General features: G+C 46.0%; 1 protein-coding gene across 2 annotated transcripts in view; it reads left to right on the forward strand.

The window, feature by feature from the left end:
- FAM168A (family with sequence similarity 168 member A) overlaps positions 1 to 21,704 on the forward strand; it is a 120,448-nt gene that overhangs the window by 19,434 nt on the left and 79,310 nt on the right. For both annotated transcript variants that reach the window (XM_054270269.1, XM_054270270.1), the window contains exon 2: positions 18,117 to 18,200. The gene's annotated coding sequence lies outside the window, so the exon portion shown is untranslated. The remainder of the gene's footprint in view (positions 1 to 18,116; positions 18,201 to 21,704) is intronic.

Genomic DNA, 21,704 nt, shown 5'->3' on the forward strand with positions numbered 1-21,704 from the left:
TCTGGTCTTCTCCTTGCCAGACCAAAGTTCAGCTTCCTCACCTGATTTTTCCAAGTCCTGTGCTGTGTGCACTTTGGGGCATTAATGACTTCCCTTGGCCGGCCAGAGCCTCCCACTGCCCAAAGGGGCTCCAGGAGAGCTGGAGAAGGACTTGGGACAAGGGATGGAGGGACAGGACACAGGGAATGGCTCCCATTGCCAGAGGGCAGGGTTAGGTGGGATATTGGGAAGGAATTCCTGGCTGTGAGGGTGGGCAGGCCCTGGCACAGGTGCCCAGAGCAGCTGTGGCTGCCCCTGGATCCCTGGCAGTGCCCAAGGCCAGGTTGGAGTTCTAACAGTCTCTAGGGTCCCTTCCAACCCAAGCCATCCTGTGATTTCCTCTTAACATCAGCCTGTGCTGCTACTCAAGTAATCCATGGTGGTTTTGGACAGGACAAGCCCAAGTACCAGCCCTGTTTTCCTTGTTTCTGGCTGCCAGCTGGATGTGGAGCCATTGACTGCTGTCCTTTGAGCACAGTGCTCCATATTGCTTTAAACCCACTGAGACATGTTTGTTTGATTGTAATTATTATTGTTACTGCAAGGTTTTGATAACTTGTTCAGAGCCTCCAAAAAGGAAAGTAGTGCAAAATGGATTTATATGTTCCAAGATCAGGAGGGACTGACATAATCCTCTGTTTGGATGAAAGATCCTCCTGCAGCTTGGGACTGAGCATTTTTTTTCCTTTTGGTCTTTTGGAAACAAAAGTAAAGATATTGAGTCCAAGATTTATTAAATCCTGATAGATCCTTCTGATGTGCACTTGGAAAGCTCTTCTGTGTTGGCCTGGCCTTTTATCTGCTCAGTCTTCAGATGCTTCTATTTTATCTATTTCTGAACTTCCAGAGCTCCAGAAAGCCTTTCAGCCCAATTTAATATGGAATAAAGCAAAAAGCATGGTTTGATTCCAGACCAAGTCGGTCAGGCCGCAGTTAGATAAGTATAATTAGACTTGTAATTGGAATGCGTTGTAGACAATTAGTTTTTGTAAATGTGTGTAATTTAATCCCAAGTAAAGGGTCGGGAGGACCTTGCTGTGAACGAGGTTAAGGAGTAACATGTATAATTTCCAGGCCTTGTGATGCTCATGTCTGCCACAGCTGGAGAGGGGCATGTCCATCTTTGCAATGGCAGCACAAAATCTCCTTCCATGAGGTGAGTCAGGGCTTCTGTTCTGCCTCTGTCTCCCAGCGCCCATCCCAAGAGCAGCATCATAAATCCATGGGGGATGGATGCTGCAGCAGCAGTGATTTATGGGATCCCCCATAAAATCCCACAGCCTGTGAGGGAACAAGACCCACTGTGTCCATTCAGAGTTTGGGGAAGCCCCTGAGCAATGGGATCTGCTCCCATCCCAAACCCCGGACTCGCGCTCTCTGTGGCACAGGATCCCACCCGCGTGGTTACGCGGCAGCGCTTGGGATGTTTTTCTTCCTGCAATCCTTTTGTCAGGAAAGGGGCAGCCCTTCAGCTCCAAGGTCAGCCCAGGAAAAGGGCCTGCTTCCCAGACATGTGGTACTCATTTGCTTGGAATTTTTGACACCACTTATTGCAATCCGGCGCGGCTGCAAGTTCCCAGGCTCTCGGTTTTGGGGTAGGATTGAGTGGTAAGGGAGGAATGCCCCAGCTTCTGCCTGGAATCTTACAACACAGTGCGTTCCCAGGATTGCACAGACCCTGCACCATTATGGCTGGCCTTTACAGCTTCAGGAAAACAGCCTCAGTGTGCTGGAGTCCCCGGGCAGGGGCTGGTGCTGCTGGTGAGCGGCTGCACCTGGGATTTGCCAGAGTTCTCCGTGTTATTTATGGCTCACAGGCTGCACTGAGCGTGACCCAGGTTCTGTCAGCACAGATGCTGGGGCTGGGGGTGGCTTCCACAGCTCAGTGTTAGCTCCACAAATGCAAAGCCTGGAGGAGCAGGTTCTGGTTTCTTGCCTTCTGCTGTAATAGCAGGAGCGGTGCAAGCGTGTGATTAACGGCGAGAGTCCGAGCAGCAGGATAATAAATACTGGGAATTCAAAGGAAACCTCAGCTCCTGGCAATTACAGAGTTTGTGCAGCAGGGAGATGGAGCTTCTGACTCCAGTGTTATTTGTGACCTACTTGGAACTGAAATGTTGCAAGAGGCTGTTTGTTTAATACTCAATTGCTGTTTTTTAAAAGTTATACCGTATTGGGGTTAAATGCAATCCTTTGAACGTGGACTCAGAGATAAACATTGTTCTCTGAAAATTCCACCAGTTCTTGTTGTCTTCATTTTTACTGCCGGCAAGTGCTCAATGTGTTCCTTCTTTTTCCATTGCAAAAACCCCCGCCCCAAACCTCCATAACCTTTCCCATCATGTATTCAATATTTTATAGAGCAATCACAAAGGGTAGTAAATTGAGTAAAACATACTATCCTTGGCAGGATTTCCCTCATGACTAAATCCAATATGAACAAAGAGGACAAGGGCAAATAACTTCACTTATTCAGGTCATTTTTCATAAGAATCATAAAAATTAGATAGAAAAGGCCTATTAGATTATCTCTCTTCCATTTTGCCAGTTCTTGGTTGTTCTGTACAGTAACCTTGTGAAATTTTACTTGTCCAAATGGAAGAAAGATAATTTTTCCTGCTGGTTATTATTTCTTTTGAGTGGAAAAGGATGGATGGTTTTTCCATCTGGGCTAGAAGCACTTCTTGGGCTTCTACAAGGCTCATTTTTAATTTCCACAAGTGTCTCCTCTTCAACAGTTTTGTGTTCCTCTTTTTGGGCACCGTGATCTTATCGTGAGGCGTTTCCTAAGCTTGGGCCCATGTTTTTAATTCCACCCCATTATTCCAGTTGTTCAAGTATTGGAATAACCCTGAGGCCATCTGTAACAATTTCACCCCATTGTGTTTCTGCCCTTCAAGTGCTCGCCAGGATTAATGCACCACCAACAAGAGATTGTTCTTGCTGTATACTGGGAAATGTTTATAAATGCTCTTCAGATTAAAATAATTTAAAATCCTCTTAAAAAATTGTTTCCCTCTCCCCAAGAGAACTGCCAAGGAAGTATATATAAGATGACTTAAACCACCCAAAGCAATAAAAACAAAGCCTCTTGCAATGGCAAAGGACCATGAAGAGCTGGAGAGAAGCTGTCAGTGCAGCAGCTCTAGAGCTTGTGTTTAACTCCACACACGTGGTTTAATTGCTGAGCTGAGCTTCTCACAGGCTGAAGAAAGCAGTGGAATGTTTTTGACATTTATTGCTCCAAATTGAAGTTGTGTGAATGTCCAAAAAATGCTGAAATGAATATGGGTTTGGAAGGAGTTAATGTTTAAGGAGTGTGTGTGCTTATCTGCTGCTGAAAGGTCACTGAGTAAATTCTTCAATGATCCCAGTGTTGTAGGGGTGCTGCTGAAATGACAGCTCTTGTTCTGTTTCCAAAAAAAACCAAATCTGGGTAGGGACTCTGGAGCAAGTGGGGATGTGTCTCACGTTGCTGGGAAATAGGAAATAATTGAATCATGTCACAGAATCCCAGAATGGTTTGGTTTGAGAGGGACCTTAAAAACCATCCAGTGCCACTCAGGGGCACCTTCCACTGTCCCAGGTTGGTCTAAGCCTTGTCCAGCCTGGCCTGGGACACTTTCCAGGGATCCACACACGTGTGTCATCCTCATCTCCTCAGCACCTCCAGGGTGAATTGCTAGCAGTGGAATTTTGGAGGAAAATTAAGGGAAAGGAATGTGCTCAGCTCAGTCAGGGGGGAATGACGTGCCTCAGTCTGTTCTCATCCTGAAGGAGTCTCAGCATCCAGGACTTGGACCTCCCCAGTGTCTGCTGGGTTCCTGAATTACTCTAGACTCCTGGGTGAGGTTAGGGAAATCAGGCAAGTCTATAATTCATGAACTGGAGATATATTGAATGTGACAGGGGAAACAAAGAGAAATTAGGATCCACAGAATGAACATTTGTGACAGCAGCAGAGGATTCTTGGAAGCTGCTTCTGGATCTTAGGGGGACTGATGTGCTATAATAAAGGGAAATAAACCTTTAATATACAATAAGGTGTCTTTTTTTGAGAATTGGCCTTTTGACACATGTATTTGGTTATATTTCAGTCTAAAAATATAGGGTCTCCTGGTCAGGCTGATAAGAAAATAAGGTTTTATGTTTAACAACATCCATAATTGCCCTTCTGTGTCTGTCTAAGTGTTGATGCCACTCCTGGGCATCCTGCATCCTGATCCCTGTGTGGGAACACAGATCTGAGGGATGCTGTCCCTGTTCTCTGTGGCTCTTGTGTTGGGAAGTTTGCCTGCCTTGTAAAATGGAAGGGAGGACTACAGTCTGTGGTACCACACAGGGATTTTACTTAAAAATACTCCTGATTTGGGAGAGTGGTTTCATAGTGAAGTAAAACTGGCATCCTTTTGCTCTGTTCTCCATAAAATCCATGGATGGGAGGGTGGCCATGTACAGACTTGCTGTACATTAATTTTGTTTGTAAAAGCTCTGTAATTATACAGCTCTCCTGCCAGTTTGGCACAGGAAGACAAGGAAAATCCCAAGCGGAATGCTTTCCCCATGAAAAGTCTTTCTGTAGGGTTTTTTTCCTCCCTTAGCTTGAACATAATAACCTGATTGGCAAAGCATTTAAAAAATGAATTGCAGGGCTTCCAGCGTGAAATGATTGGCTCCATAGGAGTTATGGCTTTTGCATACGTGGGGGAAAAATCCAACCGTGCCGCCGAGATCCGCTGGGATGTCCTCGTGGAGAGCCTGCCAGGCTGCAGTGACCTGGAATGCTTCCAGCTGGTGCGTCACCTCTGCTACCAGCGCTGCATTTCTTCAGCTTTTAACTCACTTCTGCTCTCCGTGGCAGCTGGTTCGTTCTTCTGCCAGAGATCGCTTCAGGAGGGGGAGGAAAAAAAGAACTGCAAATAGAGGAATTGTTTGGAATATTGGGTCTAAACATAGATGAGGGTGATGGCTGGTTCCATTTTTAGCTTCCTAAAGAAACGAGGCTTATCCAGCAGTGACATCTGCTCGTCGGCTGCTTCCTCACAGGTTGTGAGTGCAGGGGTCAACTTCAGCCAAATTCTGATTAAAAACCAAGTTTTGCTCCAGCTTTTGACGTTTGATGAATGGGGACATTTTGAGCTCAGTGGTGATTTCTTTTTGACCATGTGGCTGCAGGGCAGGGGAGGAGGGAGGGTGGGCCATACAAAGCACAGGAGCAGCAGAGGAGGAGAAGTGCAGGTGTGTGAGCTCCGATATGAGGGCAGAGAATAAAAATCATGGTAAAACCACGTTCCAGTAGCTCCCATCTCCAAGAACAGCCTACCCTGTGTCCCTAGGCAGGCTCCCACCAGGGGATGTCTTCTCCTGCTCTGTTCCCCCCTCTCCTTGTGCTGCCACGACCATTTGTGGATCACTGGGGCTCAGGGAACGTTTTTGGCCGTGTTCTCTGAGCTCAGATGAGCTTAAGGCAGCCGGGACAGTGAGGGCCGGCCTGTCTGAGGCGCCATGGCTCCAGCCGGCCCACAAAGCTGCTTTGCCTCAAGGATTATCCGGCTGCCTGGGACAGTGCCATGCTTCCAAGTGGGCATGGAAGTGTCTCTGAGAGGAGGATCAGCACCTCAGTGTGCCTCTCAGTGCCTGAGCAAAGGTTAGATATTGAACTTTTTAGTTTGAGTCCTCAATGTTTCTCTCCTGTGTCAGAATCCAACAGGCTCGCTCGGTTGAAGGGGCCCTGAGGGATCACCCATACCCCTGGCCAAATTCACAAAGCATGCTCTTTAAGGGGGCAGCTGACAGGCTTGAGGCATTGGCCACCTCTGCAGGAAGCCATTTCCAACATTTGACCACCCTGTTTGTAAAGAAATGCTTCCAAATGTCCAGCCTGTGTGGGACAGGCCAGCGGGACAGGCCTCCCTTGGCCGGCCCTCGGGTGCATCCCAGGCCGTGGTTTGTCCTCCCTGACCTGCATCCCCAATTCCTGCCTGCAGGGCTCTCCAGCCACTCCTCTCTAGGGATTTGGGTGGATTTGTCCCAACATCTGCTGGAGCATGGCTGGTGAAGGCCACGTTCTGCTGGGCGGGCTTGGAGGCTGTGTGTTCCCATCAGGAAAGCAGCAAGGCGGTGGCTTTGGGAATTGCACCAGCCTGGAGAGTAAAAGCTGCAGCTTTCCTTTTGGAGAGGACTTTGCCCCCTTTTAGAAATGTTTTAGGGTTTAGTGATGGGGAAATGCTGTGGCTGCAGAGCTCTTTAAGGCGCCCTCCCAGAGTCCGTGGGGAGCTCTCGGCCGAGGGAAGTAAACTGGTGACCTGGAAAAAGAAAATGAAGGAAACAAGATTAGTGTGCTCGACAGGGAATGCCATCCTGGGATTTATTTTGATTCCTGTCAAAGTAGCAGGCTGAAAGACTTTATGCAGAGAAGATTTGTGGTTTGTAATTGGAGAGGAAAACAAAAATATACATTTGAGACATACATATATATATGTAAAAAATATAGAGCTTGGTTCCCGGCTGGAGGCTCTGGGAGTGCTTTAGAGAGGCTACTCTGCATGATATCCTTTATTTAGCAACTGTCATGCCCGTTTGTAGGATCTGTGGTGATAGAACCTGTCCTGGGAAACGTCTGAAATCCAGAATCATGAAATATTTAGTGGACCGTTCACTGCTAATGGGCTCCAGCCCTGCGCCAGCACCACAGGATCAGTAACAAAAGGCTCTGTGTACCAGTGCCAAGCTGCCTGGGACTGCTCTGAGTTTGTTCAAGTCTTATTTCAGGTTTTATCAAAAGCAAAATCTGAGTCCAGCAAGGCAGGGTTTGGTTGGTTGAAACCAGCAAAAGCTTGTTTTATTTTCCTTGCTCAGAGGAAACCTGGGATATGTCATGTGTGGCATACACAGAAGTGAGTTATTTTTTTTCAGCAGTAGATAAATTGATGTGAGAAAAAATACACAGTATTGATTTTCCTTTTCCTGTGGCTTTTGAGAGGTTGTTAATGCAGCAAGTACACAAGAGCACTCATATGTCTGTCTGCACAGTAATCGCTAATAAATTGACTTTCTTAAAAACAATTTTTAGTCTGTAGTTTCAGTGACTTGATTTGTGGAGTAGATGATATCTCCTGGCACATAATTACTCATTTTTGGGCCGTGTATAAGGGGGGAGGATAAATTTTCCTGCATTATCTGTAGCACTGAACATCTCTCCTATTACTCACACAAGTTTTTTCTCTGTGTCTTCTTCCTTACTGTAGCTGAGCAGAGAGGTTTTTAAGGATCTGAGGCTTTTCTCAGTGTTAAAATTTACAGCACAGACACTTTCTAGAGCTAATTCTTGTGCATTCTGACACAGCAGTGGTCACGATCGTGACAAGGACAATGATTTATACTCAGGGGACCAACAATCTGTTTCTCTCAGTGTCTTCAGAGTGACTGCAAAGAACTTGTTTTCCTTTGGGGAAAAAACCCCAAACCTGCAGTAGGACCCATGGTGATAATCACATTAACAGCCCAGTGAGAGCAATTTGGTGACATGTGACAGAATGTGACATGCCAGGCCCTGTCAGTGTGCTGATGGTGATGGTCTGAGGATGCTGAGGAAGGCAGGAGCTGAGCCATGGAGTGGGGTGAGGTGTTGGTCCATGCCTGGGGAATTGTGGTGGGTGTCCTGGTCCTGATGCAGAGATGGGCACATGGTGATGCTTTGGAATCACTGGTGTGATGGACACTTCTGTGATGCTCTTTGTTCTTGTTGTTCTGGGCTTGCAGTCCACATTTGGTGGTTGTTGATATTTACTTTCCCTTGTAAATGCAGGATTCCATTGTGTCCAGTTTCTCCTGGACATGGTCTGCACAGTCAGTGTTATCTGGGATTTGTTGTCCCAGAGGTTTGGTTCTAAGGCCTTGTAGGTTGCCATGGTGGCACAGGGAGCATGTTGTCACTGTTGTAAGGAGACAGACATTGATTGTGCGGCTCTGAGGTGATTTATTCCCAATAAGTCCTTGTCTTGGCAGTCATCTGGTGATTTCAGCTCTCATGACAGTGATCCTTCTTCAGTATCATTCCTGAGAGAATTTTCCTGATTATTCCATTGGTCTTGGGTCCCTGTCCCACTTGTTTTTAGCCACTTTTCTGGTTTTTGGTCTCTCTTCCCATGGTGGTTCTCAAGGTCCTGCCAAATCACAGATCTCCACTCAGGCACCTTTCTGTGGAAGAACAGAGACTGCACTGAGGTACACAGTGAAATTCAGGACTTGTAATTCTTGCACATTCCCAGCACTGCTTTCCCCCCCACTTTATGTCCTGTTTACAGTGCAAATGGTTTCTGCAGGAGGGCCCTGGACATCTGTGTGTTTGGCTGTTTATTGCAGAAGGCTTTTAGTGGGTCAAGGAAGCACACAGAGGGGAGCTTCTGGAGTGGCCTGTGAAATGGTTCTGCTTAGCTTTGTTTTAGCACTCCTTGCACAAACCTCTGCTTCTTCCCCTTGGGTCACAGCTTTCCAAGCTGTGCCAGCAAAAGCAGAGTCAGGCTCTTCTAAACTCAAATATAATTTGCATTTGTGCAGAGGTGCTTAATTACAAACACCTCTCCTCCTGCCACAGTACTCCTGGTAGTTCCTGATTGCTCCCAGTAGGGAGCTGAGCAGCTTGGAGGGTGGATGTCGTTCCCTTGGGTTTAGGAAGGTTTTCCACATCCCCAGGAGTGCTGTGCTGTGAGATGGATGAGCAAAGGTCAGTGGTTTGATGTTCCCAGAGGGCTGCTCATTACAGGATGTAATAATGGAATCACAGAATATCCTGAGCTGGAAAGGACCCACGAGGATCATTGTGTCCAAATCCTGGCCGTGCTCAGGAGAGCCCCAAGGATCCCAGCATGAATCCCACCCCAAGGATGTGTGTGAAACCCTCCCTGAGGGTTCACAGCGTGACCAACACTGCTAAACTCTTTCTCTCGAGGATTTGTAGGTGGGGTAGCATGCACCATCTACAAACCCACGGATGAATTGGAAGGCAAGCTTGCGGTGAGACAGGAAAAAACCCCCAAACCTGAGCTATTGCCTGAGGAAACATGGGAATCCCCATGAGAAAGATTTAGATTAGAGAACACATCTGCCAGGAGTTTGGCTCTTGGAATTCCATCAGGGAAGTCCCACCTTATTTTCTTCTAGAGATTAAAAAACAAACAAACAAACAAATCCACCAAAACCCATCCTGAAAATACATTGCCTGTCTGCTGTATTATTTATATGCCTAGGACTGGACATCCTCTTGCAGTGCATCCAAATCCTCTCAAGAGATGGTCCCAGGATATTGCAGGTCCTACTTTGGATGTGCAAGCCTCAGATCCAACTTGGAAATTGTGAGGGAAGTATTTTCCACTGAAACACAAATATCCCCTTCTCACCCCCTCAAGAAACATTAAAGCCTGTTTGGGGGAGTGAAAGTGCAGTACAACATTTAGTTCTAAACTGAAGATTTCCAAGCTATGTTGACTTAGAGCATCTGTTAGTGAAACATGTCTGCTCTGCAGACAGTTTTTGTACTTGTGCTGTGCAAGCACATTTCCAACAAGCACAGCAAATGTGCTGCTGAGAACAATCCAGCAGTGCTGCTTGGGTCATTTAGATGACTTAATAGGTCTTTTCTTTTTCCTTGCTATCTGTATTAAATCAATGATTCATATAAATTATGCCAAAGGGAGTTAATTGTTATTGCATGGTATAAAAAGCTGCCAAACTAAGGGCAAAACTCTGATTGCAGTGCATGAAAGAAAATGGAGCTGTGTTCTGATTGCTGAAAGCATAAAATGGCTGAACCTGTCACCCCTACCAGAACAGCCTGGACTGGAATTCCTGTGGAAACAGCAGCAGCAAAGGAATTGTAGAAGCAAATGTTTGGTGACTGTGGCATGTTTGGAGGTTTTGGAACATTTGGATGTCTTCAGAACACACAACAAACATTAAATGTGAAATAGCCAGCTGAAAGAACTGTGCTTCTCTGGTGCCCGGATCTGCAGAGGAATTTTGGAATTTGACTTTGTTGGTTCAGGGGGAGCTGAGCTCCTCAGTATCTCCATGAGATTGGACTGTGGTCTGTAGAATTTGGTTTATTTCTTATCTTTGCAGGAGGGGCACTGCTACCATTCTCTCTTGTGGTTCCCCCAGCACATTTTCAGGGCTGTTTGAAGAGGAATTGGTGCTTCTCAGGCTCTTCTAGCTTTTCAAGGTTGTCCTTGATGATCTTGGCTGTCTTTTCCAGCCTGAAGGATTCCACGGCTCTCAGAGGAATGGTACAGCAAGGGCACTTGAAGACAAGCTCAGGTGCTACACTTTGCTGTGGAATATTTCTCAGTGTAGCCAGTGGAGAGGCAAAAAGAGGATCTGTCATGTGTAACTTAATTTTGATGTGCGTTCTGCACTAAATCATATAGTGGGAGCCCTAGTAAAATATCTGTATTGTATTTGAATATCTGTATTGTATATTGAATATCTGTGTACAGGCCTTGCCCTGGTAAGCCCCAGTTGCTCTAGATGGGCTGCAGCTGTGATGTCCTTCAGTGGGCTGCAGCTGTGGCTGGTGAAGGTAACTGGGATAAAAGGGGGTGGGCCTGGAAGGAGCCCTGGCTGAGAAGTAGCACCAAGCAGCAGAAGGAGTCTGTGCTGTGAAGAACTGCCCCCAAGAAATATCACTGAGAAGGTACAGGACTTTAGAAATATGATAACAACAAAATCTGACAGGGTACTTTCCTAGGGAAGCTGCATTTTACGTGGAAGAAGCTAAAACAATGAGAAGTTCATGGAATCATGGAATGGCTTGGGTTGAGAGGGACCCTAAAGCCCATCCAGTGCCATGGCAGGGACACCTTCCACTGTCCCAGGTTGCTCCAGCCTGGCCTTGGACACTTCCAGGGATCCAGGGGCAGCCACAGCTGCTCTGGAAAATCTGTGCCAGGCCTCCCCACCCTCCCAGGGAAGAATTTGTTCCCCATATCCCATCTGACCCTGCCCTCTGTCAGTTAAAAGCCATTCCCCCTTGTTGTATAGTGTGAGAGTTGAAACACTGCCTGTTTTATGAAGGAGAATGGAAAAATACACACTTTTAGGAATTGTTTGGAGCTAAGTCTGGGTTTTTTCTGCAAATAAAAGTAGTTTTCAAGTAACACTAGGAAATAAAATAGAGGAGCATGTGGAATATATAGGTCTGGGGTGGGATGGAGGAAGACAGCATTAGGGAGATGCTGGCACAGAGAAGTGTTTAGAATAAGAAGGTGGGTTTGTTGGAGCCAGTGGGAAAGTTCAGGAGCACCACAACACACCAGAAACTTGGGAAATGAGGAAATCCACACTCTGCAGTGACTAAATAATTAATAAGGGACCATTTCTGGCCTGCTCTGTGACCTGACCCGACTGCAGGAACGAAATGTGTGGGGTGAGGATTAATGTGCCTTAGGCAAGGTCTGTGCTGGGATTGGAACAGGAAATGATTAAAGCCCTTTGCAAAAGCTGGAGGAAAGCTTGTTATTTTGCTCTAATATTATCAGGAATTTTTATAATCCGTGTGCAGTGTTGAGGAAGGTGAAGTAGTTGAGTGTTGGGGGCTCCCCACTATGATCTCTTTAAAAACTGGGGAATATTACTCTGAGTTTTGGTGAGTTTTCCACCAGCACTGTAATACCTGTCCCTGTGTGGCCTAGGGAATTAAGTGAACAAAAATTAAGTCTACAGTGACAGAAATTGCCAATGACTTCTAGAGGGAGGAGAGACTGGGACTGCTTCAAACAAGTGCTTAATAAACCCCAGTGAAAGAAATGTTGACTTAACTCATTTTTAATTGCTTTTAAGCTCTTAAGTGAGTTTGGTATTGAAAGTAATTAAAGGCCTTGAAAGATTGTGGGGAACTTTGGGAACACCTCTATGGAAAGGCAGTTACTCACCTTAAAATAATTTTTACTGCTACCTAATCTGTCTGAATCACTCAATTAATTACTTAATGAAGTGTGGTTCAGCACAGGGATGCTGCTCAGGTATGGCAGAATGTGTTTTCTTTGGGTATAATAGAAAGCAAAACACCTCATAAACAATCAGTTGTTGTTTTGAGAAACTTTATAGATAAATACAAAAACACCAGTCAGTTTTGTGAAGCCCTTTTTTGACCAGGACTCCTTTTCCCATAAGAACTGGAATGGGTGAATTTTCTAGAGCTGCAAGGTTTCCTTGCAGAATCACAGTTTAAGCAATGTTTTCATCAGTGTGGCTCGCTTGGTTTTTGAGATGGAAATAACTCCAGCAGGAAGTGTCTCTGTCAATACAACAATCTCCAAATTGATTTTGTTGTCATGTTTCCATTGACGGCGGTGCAGAAAAGATTTCAAGGCTGCCTTGTGCAGCTGCAGTGCACAAACATCCTGAAGGGATCAAGGGCTGTTCTTAACCTGGAATTCAGGTTGGGAGAGAGGATATGCCCCTGAGCCCCGGTGAGACCCCACCTGCAGAGCTGCCCCAGCCCTGGGACACAGCAGGAGGATGTGGAGCTGCTGGGAGAGCCCACAGGAGGCACCAGAGCTGCAGCCAGCCTGGGAAATCTGGGGGTGCTCACCTGGAGAGGAGAAGGAGCCAGGGAGCCCCTTTAGGTACTGGAAGGGGCTCTCAGTGCTTATTTTCTGTGCTTTGTTAGCAGTAGGATCCGTCTGCCCAAACTCTGCTTCTCAGCAATGCACTGAGCTGAATGATTCCAAAACCAGTTATTCTGAGTCTGGAGATTGAAGGAAAGCCCTCCCCAAAAGATGGCCCATGTAAATTGAAGTGGATTATTAAACCAGGCTAGAATTTACTGCCCTTTGCTTTTCTAAACACAATGAAGTGAAAATCAAGAATGAGGGCATTTATCTTCAGTGTGTATTTTTCTGGATTACAAACTTTGGCAGATGTGGTGCAGAGCGATATTTCTTGGCGAACTGGCATGTTTGAAAGACTGGCCTTAGAGAAATGAGTCTCTCTTAAATAGAGCTAAATATAAAAGCAAACCAGCTCTCACTCTGTTTAAGTCTCTCTTATCTGCTGGTAGGAGTTCAGATTAGAGTGTCTGACTGAAATATCTTGAACCCACCCATCCTGCTGCTGCATCGACTCCCAGCTCAGCACCTGAAATGCAGGGCTTGACAGGAGCAGGGAGCCCAGTGCTGATATTTCAGTAGCACTTGTCCTTTTCCTGCTCTTTGGCTCCAAAAGCAACCTCTCCAGTTTTCCAGGGGATTAGACTCTTTTTTTTTTGTTTTTGTTTTAATCAGTAACTGTGAGTGAGTGAAAATGCAGATGGGATTTGCTGCTTTTCCTAAGCTCGCTCTGCCCTTCTGGCTTGCTGCTGGCATCCTCCAAGTGGGAAAGTTATTCTAAGGATGCAGTGGAAGTGATGTCAGGGTGACATTCGCAATCCTGATGTGTGTCACTTGTCTTTGTTGGGGGCTGAGCCAACAGGATGTTCCTGGAAAAGGACAATGCCCAACTTTGCCAGTTTAAGGCTTTCCTCCCTTTCCTTGCCTCTTGAGTTCTCACTTTGATCCTGCATGTGAAAAATGAAGGAGGATCCTGGGGTATTTAATACTCTGGAGTCTCAAGAACCATCTAATTTTAGAAGCTCATTGCACACCTGGAGATGTTGAGTCATTTTGTGTTGTTCCATGGAGTTTTCCTGGAGGGATGTTTTGCCATGGTGGATGTGTGCAAGGGGCTGCCGAACCACAGGCCCTTTTAACCCTATTCATTAAAAACTCCTTCCCCTCCTGCCTGGCCAAACCCAATAATTCCAGCTGAGTGCTGGAGATGGGGCTTTGGCAGGAGGGAGCTCAGGAGGCGGAGGCAGCCCTGGGAGCCTTTCCTTCCTGAACATCATCAGTGTTTGGGGAATCTGGGATGAATTGCTGCTGGTGCTGCCCCTCTTGCTCCATCCCGGTTCCACTGGCTGTGTCCTGCATTTCCTGACCCCAGGGTGAAGCTGTGCCTGTTCCCAGTGCTGGGCTCCCTGGCTCACATCAGGGAGCAGCAAACCCAGGTTCTTTTTAACTGATCCCTTCCCTGATCCACAGCTCTGGGCCGCTCCTGGTGGCTCCAAGGCAGCTGCCAGTTTTTAAGGAGAGGAAAGACAGGAGGGTGCTTCCAGCCAGGAACGACCCTGTGGTTTCCTGCAATGTTCTCTGCCTCCCAAAATTATTTCTTTCCATGCCTTTATTTCCTGCTAGGTATTTGCACAGATGTTTTCCCTTCCAGTTGCTCCAGGTGGATCTTTAATTTGTTTTTTTTTAAATGTGCCCTGAGCAGAATGGAATTCAGATCCATTCTGGATAATTTGTGTACATTCATTAACATTTTGCCCTATCCTTCCACAATTTAGGTCCTAAGTGCATTAGGCTCCATGACAAATGTCTCTGGTATCCTCTGTGGTGTCTCCTTGCTCATGGTGTAACATTATTGCCTTTAAATTCTGTTTCTTTAATTCCATTCCCTGTGTGAGTAGAGGAGTCTGAATTAACCTTCACAATGAACCTGCCAGGGCTTTTCCCAGTGTCCAAATAGGTTCTCATTAATCCCTCTTTTGTAATGCAGGGAAGGCTTGTGTTGGGGTGTTTTGCTTTGATTTTATTATTTTTATTTTTAAATAGAGGAAAAGGCCTCTGAGGCTGCTCTCACTGAGAGGTTTATTTTTATTTCTAAGACAATGGCTGCATATAATTTTTAATGCTGCACTTTCTGAAGGTTGACTGCTGTTGGTAGTACAGTCAATGTTTCCTTCAATTAACAATAATCTTAGATAATGAAATTGTTTTCTTTTCATTACAAAGTCATTTGTGATTTAGAAACCCCGAGGTGCCTTATAATATATAACTTGCACAAGTGAAAATAATTATTCCAGAGTCACTTCTAGAAGAAGTTTGGGAAAATTGTTGAAAACAGGCAGTAAAGAAAGTGAACGTTGACTTTTGGGGAACTTTTCCATTTTGAGGGGTTTGGTTGCTCAGAAGGCTGAACCCTAAATGTTGTGGAATAGGATTTAACCCTGCAGAGTGTCAGATATTTGCTGAATGTTTTTATCTTCATTTGATAAGCAGTTGTGGAGTGTGTTTGTATGCTCCCACTATTTTATCAGAACCCTCTACAATCTACCAAAGCAGGTGTTTTAATCACCACATCCTAATTAACTCAATACATTTTATAATCCATCCACCCAGCTCCTACCACTGGAGTCCAGTTTTGTAGAAAGAAGAAGGAAAATAATGGATTCAGAGAGAAATACAGAAGAATAATTGTAATAGGATCATGATTGAAATATAGCTAATAAAACAAAAGAAGAAAACTGAATTTGGGGCATAGGAGGGAGGATAAAATTAAAAATCTTGTTTTGCTGCACAGGAGCACATGGAGTTGAGGGAGATGTTAGGGAATGATCTTCCCTACTTAGTAGCTGCAGTAATCTTGGGAAATATTAAGGGATTTAATCTCTTTCTTAGCAAGAAGAAAGTGGGAAGGGAAGGAGGAATTCTGGGCTGCAGGAACCTGCCTTGGTGTCTTTGCTTGACTTGATAAGAGGGATGGAGAGGGACTTGTCATGGGAGCTTGTAGTGCCAGGAGACAGGGGATGGTGTCCCACTGCCAGAGGGCAGGGTTAGATGGAATATTGGGAAGGGATTCTTGGCTTTTAGGATAGGGAGACTCTGGCACAGAGTGCCCTACAGGCAGGCAAGGCTGGTTTTTCTGTGTTCTTGAAGTTTTCCCTGACTAAATCCCAGATCACACTCCTGATGAACCTGGCTGTGCCAACAGGACCTCTCAGCACTGTGCTGTGTCCCTGGATTTTCCAAAGGCTTACCTTCTCACAAATTCATCTGGTTTTTCTCCCCCTTTAATGAATGTCTTTGCACTTCCACTCAAACACACTGATTGGGACTGATTGTTTTTCTGTAAATACGTCCAAATTTGGTCCATCCTGCCTGTTGCCTGCTGGTTTTTGAGCAGTGGCAGAGGGCAGGGATGTGTGCTGGCAATTCCTTCTCTGCAGCTTTTCACAGCTTCTCTCTGCAGCAGCAGCAGCATCCACTCCCTCTGAACTGAACCATTTTGACTTCTGGTCAGGAAAAGACAGAAAAAGAGCCAAAAAAAATCCAAAAAAGGGTAGATCTGCTGAGTGGCAGCACAATGCAAGCAGGTATTGATAGTGAAAGATGCGGCACCAAGGTTAATGAGAGGTGGGCACTGTTCTTCTCCCTCTCTGCAGCAGCCAGAGCTGAACAAAAGGGGGAATGTTTGGAGAATCCCTCAGCATTAGAGGCTGTGGCAGTGCTGTCCTCCTGCCAAATCCTGGAAACCCTCTGGATGTTCAGCACCATTGCACACTCACCTTTAGTGCTTGTCAGCAAGAGCTGTGGACTTCCTTGGTTTATACACGCATGAGGATGTGAAAATACCCCAAAATGGGGACTTGGAGCAAACTGAGGTGTCAGAGCAGCTCTGCAATGAAATAATGATGGTAGAGGTGTGGGGATTGAGGTGTGAAAGCAGCCAAGGAGTGCTTGGTGATGCTGTGGCTGATGCTGAGCCTGGTGCAGCAGGCAAGGCTTGCTTTCCCAAAATCCAAGGGGGGAGGAAGATGTGAGGGAGGTGGTTTTCTCCCCCATTTGCTTGAGCACTTATTTTCGGCTTCTCTCTTGCCACAAAAGGAGTAATTTGTTTAATTTTACAAAATGTTACTGAAGCTGTTGGAAGTGGAGCTGCAGCCCACGTCTTCTTAATAAATGAGTGTGTGTATTCCTGGAAGGAAGTTAAAATGGGGCTGTGTTATATTTGGTACCTCCTGAAGTACTGAGGCTACTTTGAGTACAGAATGTGCTCTGAGAAAGACTAATTTGCCACTGCAGAGCTTGATGGGATGAGATTTGTCAAGTCCTTGTCTCTGCTGAAATTCACTTACGCTTTCCTCTCTCTCCTGAAGATATTTTAGGGCTCTATCTCTGAACTGAAGGGCCATAAAAACAAGTCAAAAAGCCTGAAACCAGAATTAAATTCCAAGCAATGAATATGCTTCTTATAATGTAGAAATGCTGAAGCCAAGCACCCGTGGAAGCAACAGGTGGAGATGTTCCTGACCTGTTTTCCTGAGCATGCTCATGCTCCTGCTAGCACCAGGGTTTGGATAATTGGGCCATTGGAGCATCAGCAGGGTGGGTTTTAAGTTCTTTCCAAGGATGCCAGCTCTGATGGCAGGTGGTGGCTTCCTGCAGGAGGCAGGAAGAGGAAAGATTGAGTAAAGATGAAGATTTTACTGTTTTCTGTTCACTGACAAATTCATGCTGTTTCATTAGCTGGCTGGAAGGGTCTGGTGGTGTAATTCTACAGGGAAAAGTGGGATGTACCAGCACTCCCTAAAAAACCCTCAGTTGTTTTACTGGATTCAATGTTTTCTGCCTCCTGCTTTCTCCCCCAGAGTGTTTTTTGAGTGAATGTAAACTAATACAGGATCAGTGGTTAGAAACCATGAAAAAATATTTAATGTAAACCTTTTGGTGCTGGGTTGATTAAAATAAACAACTGTTCCGAGGAGCTGGTCCTGCTTTGGGAACAGTAGGGTTTCTGTTCCTCCCTATAATGCATAAAGCATGTGGAGTGCCTCGAGAGCTTTTTTTGGGTGCTGCACTTCATTTTGAGGGATTTCATTTTCAGTTCTCGGAGCTTTTGTGTCAGCTGGGAAGGGAGGATGTAGGAGTAACATGCAAAACTCAGGCTAAAACCCGTTTAGTCCCAAATCCTGACAAATAGCTGGTAAACAAGTATTTAAATGAAAGCTTGGACTTTGTTTTCTCCCTCTGGGAAGCTGGGAAGGCCTTGCTCTTACTGCCAGCTCTGGTGTCCCTTCCCTCTCCTCGTGCCCTGCGGCTCCAGCGCTCCTCCTTTTTTCCCCTGCATTTCTTACATGTCCCATTTCTCCTTCTGCTCCAGTGGAGGTGAAGGCCACTCTGAGCTGGGAAGAGCTGTGTTTTCTTCCAGCAGGTTTTCCACAGAGCCTCACGGGTGTTTCTCTCTCTCTCTTGCTGCTGCAGAGCTCTGGAATGCTGTGAAGACTCCCAGCCCAGGCACACTCCTCTGCGGATTATCTCCATCCCAAGGAAGCTTCTGTCCAAGAGGTACCAATTCTTCCTGTCTTTGTGCCCTTCAGTTTTAGCTGCTCCTCCCAAAGCCCTTTCCCTGCTCCCTCCAGACAGGAAAGCCTTGGATGCTCTGGAGAATTTCTGGGTCAAGAAATGCGTAAGCTGAAGCTCCAGCAATACTGTGTGCCTGGTGTGTTTTATTGTGTTGATTTAGAAAGGTAACAAACATCAGGTCTTCAGCAGCCTGAGTAAAACACACAGTACTTATGTGCTGCTCCTATAAAGAATTGTGAGAGGGGTTCTTTTTTTAGTGTTTATTGGTCTTAATATCTTCCTAGTAAGTAATACATTTTTGTTCTGTATTAAAAAGGAGACTTGTGTTCATTAGCTGGGTCAAAATCCCCAGGTTGGCACAGACACCATTCCTGATATAAACTTCTGTCATTTGCCTGGAGACAGGCAAATTGTTGTCTGATAGCTTCTATTTCTTTGGAGAAGAAAGCTGGAAACTGTTTTCAAATAGCAACTTTGCAGTGTCATTTGGTTGGAGCAGTTTTTGTCTTAACTCCTTATTTTGGTGTATAGAGCCCAGCGTGATGAGACCTGAGCAGGTCAAGCCTTTTGAGCATGTACATATATTTTTATATATATATGTGTAATTTTTTATATATATGTGTAAGAGAATTTAATATAGCAGTGGGACAGCATGATCTACAGGAGCTGTGAAACAGGAACATATCCCCTCAGGAAATCCCTCTGGAAAGTATGCTGGGAAAATGTCCCTGTGTGCCTGCCCTTCAATTTTCCCTTAGGGATTCACACTTCCCTGTTGGGCAGAGAAGACACAGGGACGGCCGAAGTGTCTGTCTGACCCGATCCAGCTGTTCTTGTACAAGAATATGGAAAAACCAGGCTTGACTCTGTGGTTTTTTCCATTTTATATGTTTTGCTGCTCACTTAATGACATGAACTTTAAATGTCAGCTGCTCTTGGGTCTGCTGCACTGCGTTGGGATCAAACCTTTGGGCATGCTCTGACCCTTATCCTCACAATAATTTAGCACTGCAGCCCTGCTTTGGGAAAAGCTGCCCTAAATCAATGCCTCCTTTATAGATATAGACAAAGTCTGGGTATTTCTTCCTCTCCTGCCACCCCTGCTTAGGTGGGATGGGACAGAGAATGGCAAGGATTTCAGGAAAGCTTTTCCTTGTTTGAGGCAACAACAGTGATCCCCTGTCCATCTCCTGCTTCCCCTTTTTGCCCTCTTCATGCTAGAAAAAAGGATAAATGAAAAAACAGAAGAAATGCAGAGCTGTGGAAGGGGAGAGGCGAAGCCAAGGGTGGGTTTGGTGGGTGGTGAGATGGGAGAAGGGACACAAAGTAAGGCTGGAAGTGATGGGTGGGAGATCCAGGGAACCAGATCGTGTTTCAAGTGGGAATATGTGGAGTGTTGGCTTTGCATAAGGAAGCTCCTGATCCAATCCAGCTCCAGATTAAGAAATGTGAAGCTCAAGAATGAAACTGATGGAGCCTGTGGAGATTTGGCTGTCCAAGCAGACTGAGGTTGCTCTCCAGGCTGTAATTGCCCTGCTGGGCATCTCCAGCAAATATTTACTTCTGGGTGACTTTATCTTGGGTTGAACCCCTCCCTGTTAGCCTCAGTGTTCATTCAGAAATCAAAAGGTGGAGGAAATTGAGTTAAACTTGAATGTGTGAGTGCTCCATGCCTTAGCTTACTTAGGTTGTTTCCTGCTTGGGAAATACCCCACTCCTCCCATTCTAATTGAAATTCCAGCAATTAAGTAGTTAAACACGGTGTGTCTGTGAAATCCATGTGTTTCTATAAATACCTCTCTTATCTCTGTAATGCTTTGGTTTGATGTAAATATTTTTAAATGTGCTCTTACATTAGGCTGGTTTTTATCCAGTGTGTGTGAGTGGAATTTGGAACTGGGCCTGGACTTTATACTTGTGCTCCTCAACGTTTCTGAACTCATGTGGAAAATTTCTGGACTTTAGGTCTCCTGAGCATTTCTGCCACTTTGGTGGGGTCTTCACTGGGCTGGGAATGCACTGAATCCAGAGCTGAAGGGGAGCAATTTGCCAGCAGCTCTTGGACACTTTGATGCTGTTGGGAACAAATTTAGTGATTTTTTTTTTTTTTTTTTAGAGCAGGAGCTAATCCTTTTGTTCACAGATCTGAAGTTTTCCTGCATTGCCAGCTCTGTTTTGGGGAACAGAATTCCTTTCAGAGAACATGTGATATGGAAAATGATTTCTGTCAAGCCAAGTTGTGTGCTGCATCCAGCTCTGGGGCCACCAACATCAGCAGCACCTGGAGCTGCTGGAGAGGGTCCAGAGGAGGCCCCAGGGCTGGCAGAGCTGGGGCTGCTCCCCTGGAGAGGAGAAGCTCCAGGGAGAGCTCAGAGCCCTGGCAGGGCCTGAAGGGGCTCCAGGAGAGCTGCAGAGGGGCTGGGGACAAGGATGGAGGGACAGGACACAGGGAATGGCTCCCACTGCCAGAGGGCAGGGATGGAAGGGAGATTGGGCAGAAACTGTGGCAAAAACGTTTTAAAAGGGGATTTTTTTAGAGGAGTGGATCTGATTCAGGGAAGTATAATCAAGACTGTTACCTAGGATGGGTAACAGAATGGCTGGGCCATTAATCTTTATAAATTCATTGTGTGTGATCTATTCACTGTATGTGATCTATTCCATCATATTTAGGTACATCATAGAATCCCCAAATGGTTTGGGTTGGAATGGACCTTAAAGCCCATCCAGTGCCACCAGGACACCTTCCACTATCCCAGGTTTCTCCAGCCTGGCCTGGAATGCTCCCAGGCATGGGGCAGCCACAGCTGCTCAGGGCTTCCCCACCCTCACAGGGAAGGATTTCTTCCTAAGATCCAGTCTAAGCCTCTCTGTCAGTTAGTGAAGTGTCTGTCTCCATCTTTCCCTTCAGGTCCTGGAAGGTCCCCATTAGGTCACCCCAAAGCTTCTCTTTTCCAGGCTGAGCACTCCCAATTCTCCCAGCAGAGCTGCTCCATCCCTCTGATCCCCTCAGTGCCTTGTCTGCCTCTGCTCCAGCAGCTCAGCAGCAGCGCTGTGCTCTGTTCAAGGCTCTGTGGCTGAGGTGAGCTGATGGGAAACACCCTCCCTGTCCCCCCACCTTTCCACAGCGCCTTCCTGCAGTGTTCTCCACATTCCTGCCCTCACAAAGGCCGTGCTGGAAGCAGGGCCTTTCTCTCAGATGTGTAATTCAGCCCCTCTTCCCAGCGTGCCAGCCTTGTTTGTGTTGATGAATGAATGTTCCCTGTGTACAGCCTGCAGATTGCTCTGCTCCTGGACTGCAGTCCTGCTCAGTGTACCTGGTTCTGATTAAGTGCATTTGAATTTGGGAGTGTGCTTAATGAGCTACACCTTTCACAGATTCTTTTGTTAATTCAGAAAAGCTGCCTGCTCTGATTTATGGCGCCAAAAGGGGTAAACTGCCATTAAAAGCATTAATTAGTCTTGGTTGACTGCACAAAGAATAGA

Source organism: Melozone crissalis, unplaced genomic scaffold, assembly GCF_028551555.1.
Source record: "Melozone crissalis strain CALT ecotype California unplaced genomic scaffold, PUWL_Pcris_2 ptg000009l_1, whole genome shotgun sequence".
Lineage (NCBI taxonomy): Eukaryota > Metazoa > Chordata > Aves > Passeriformes > Passerellidae > Melozone > Melozone crissalis.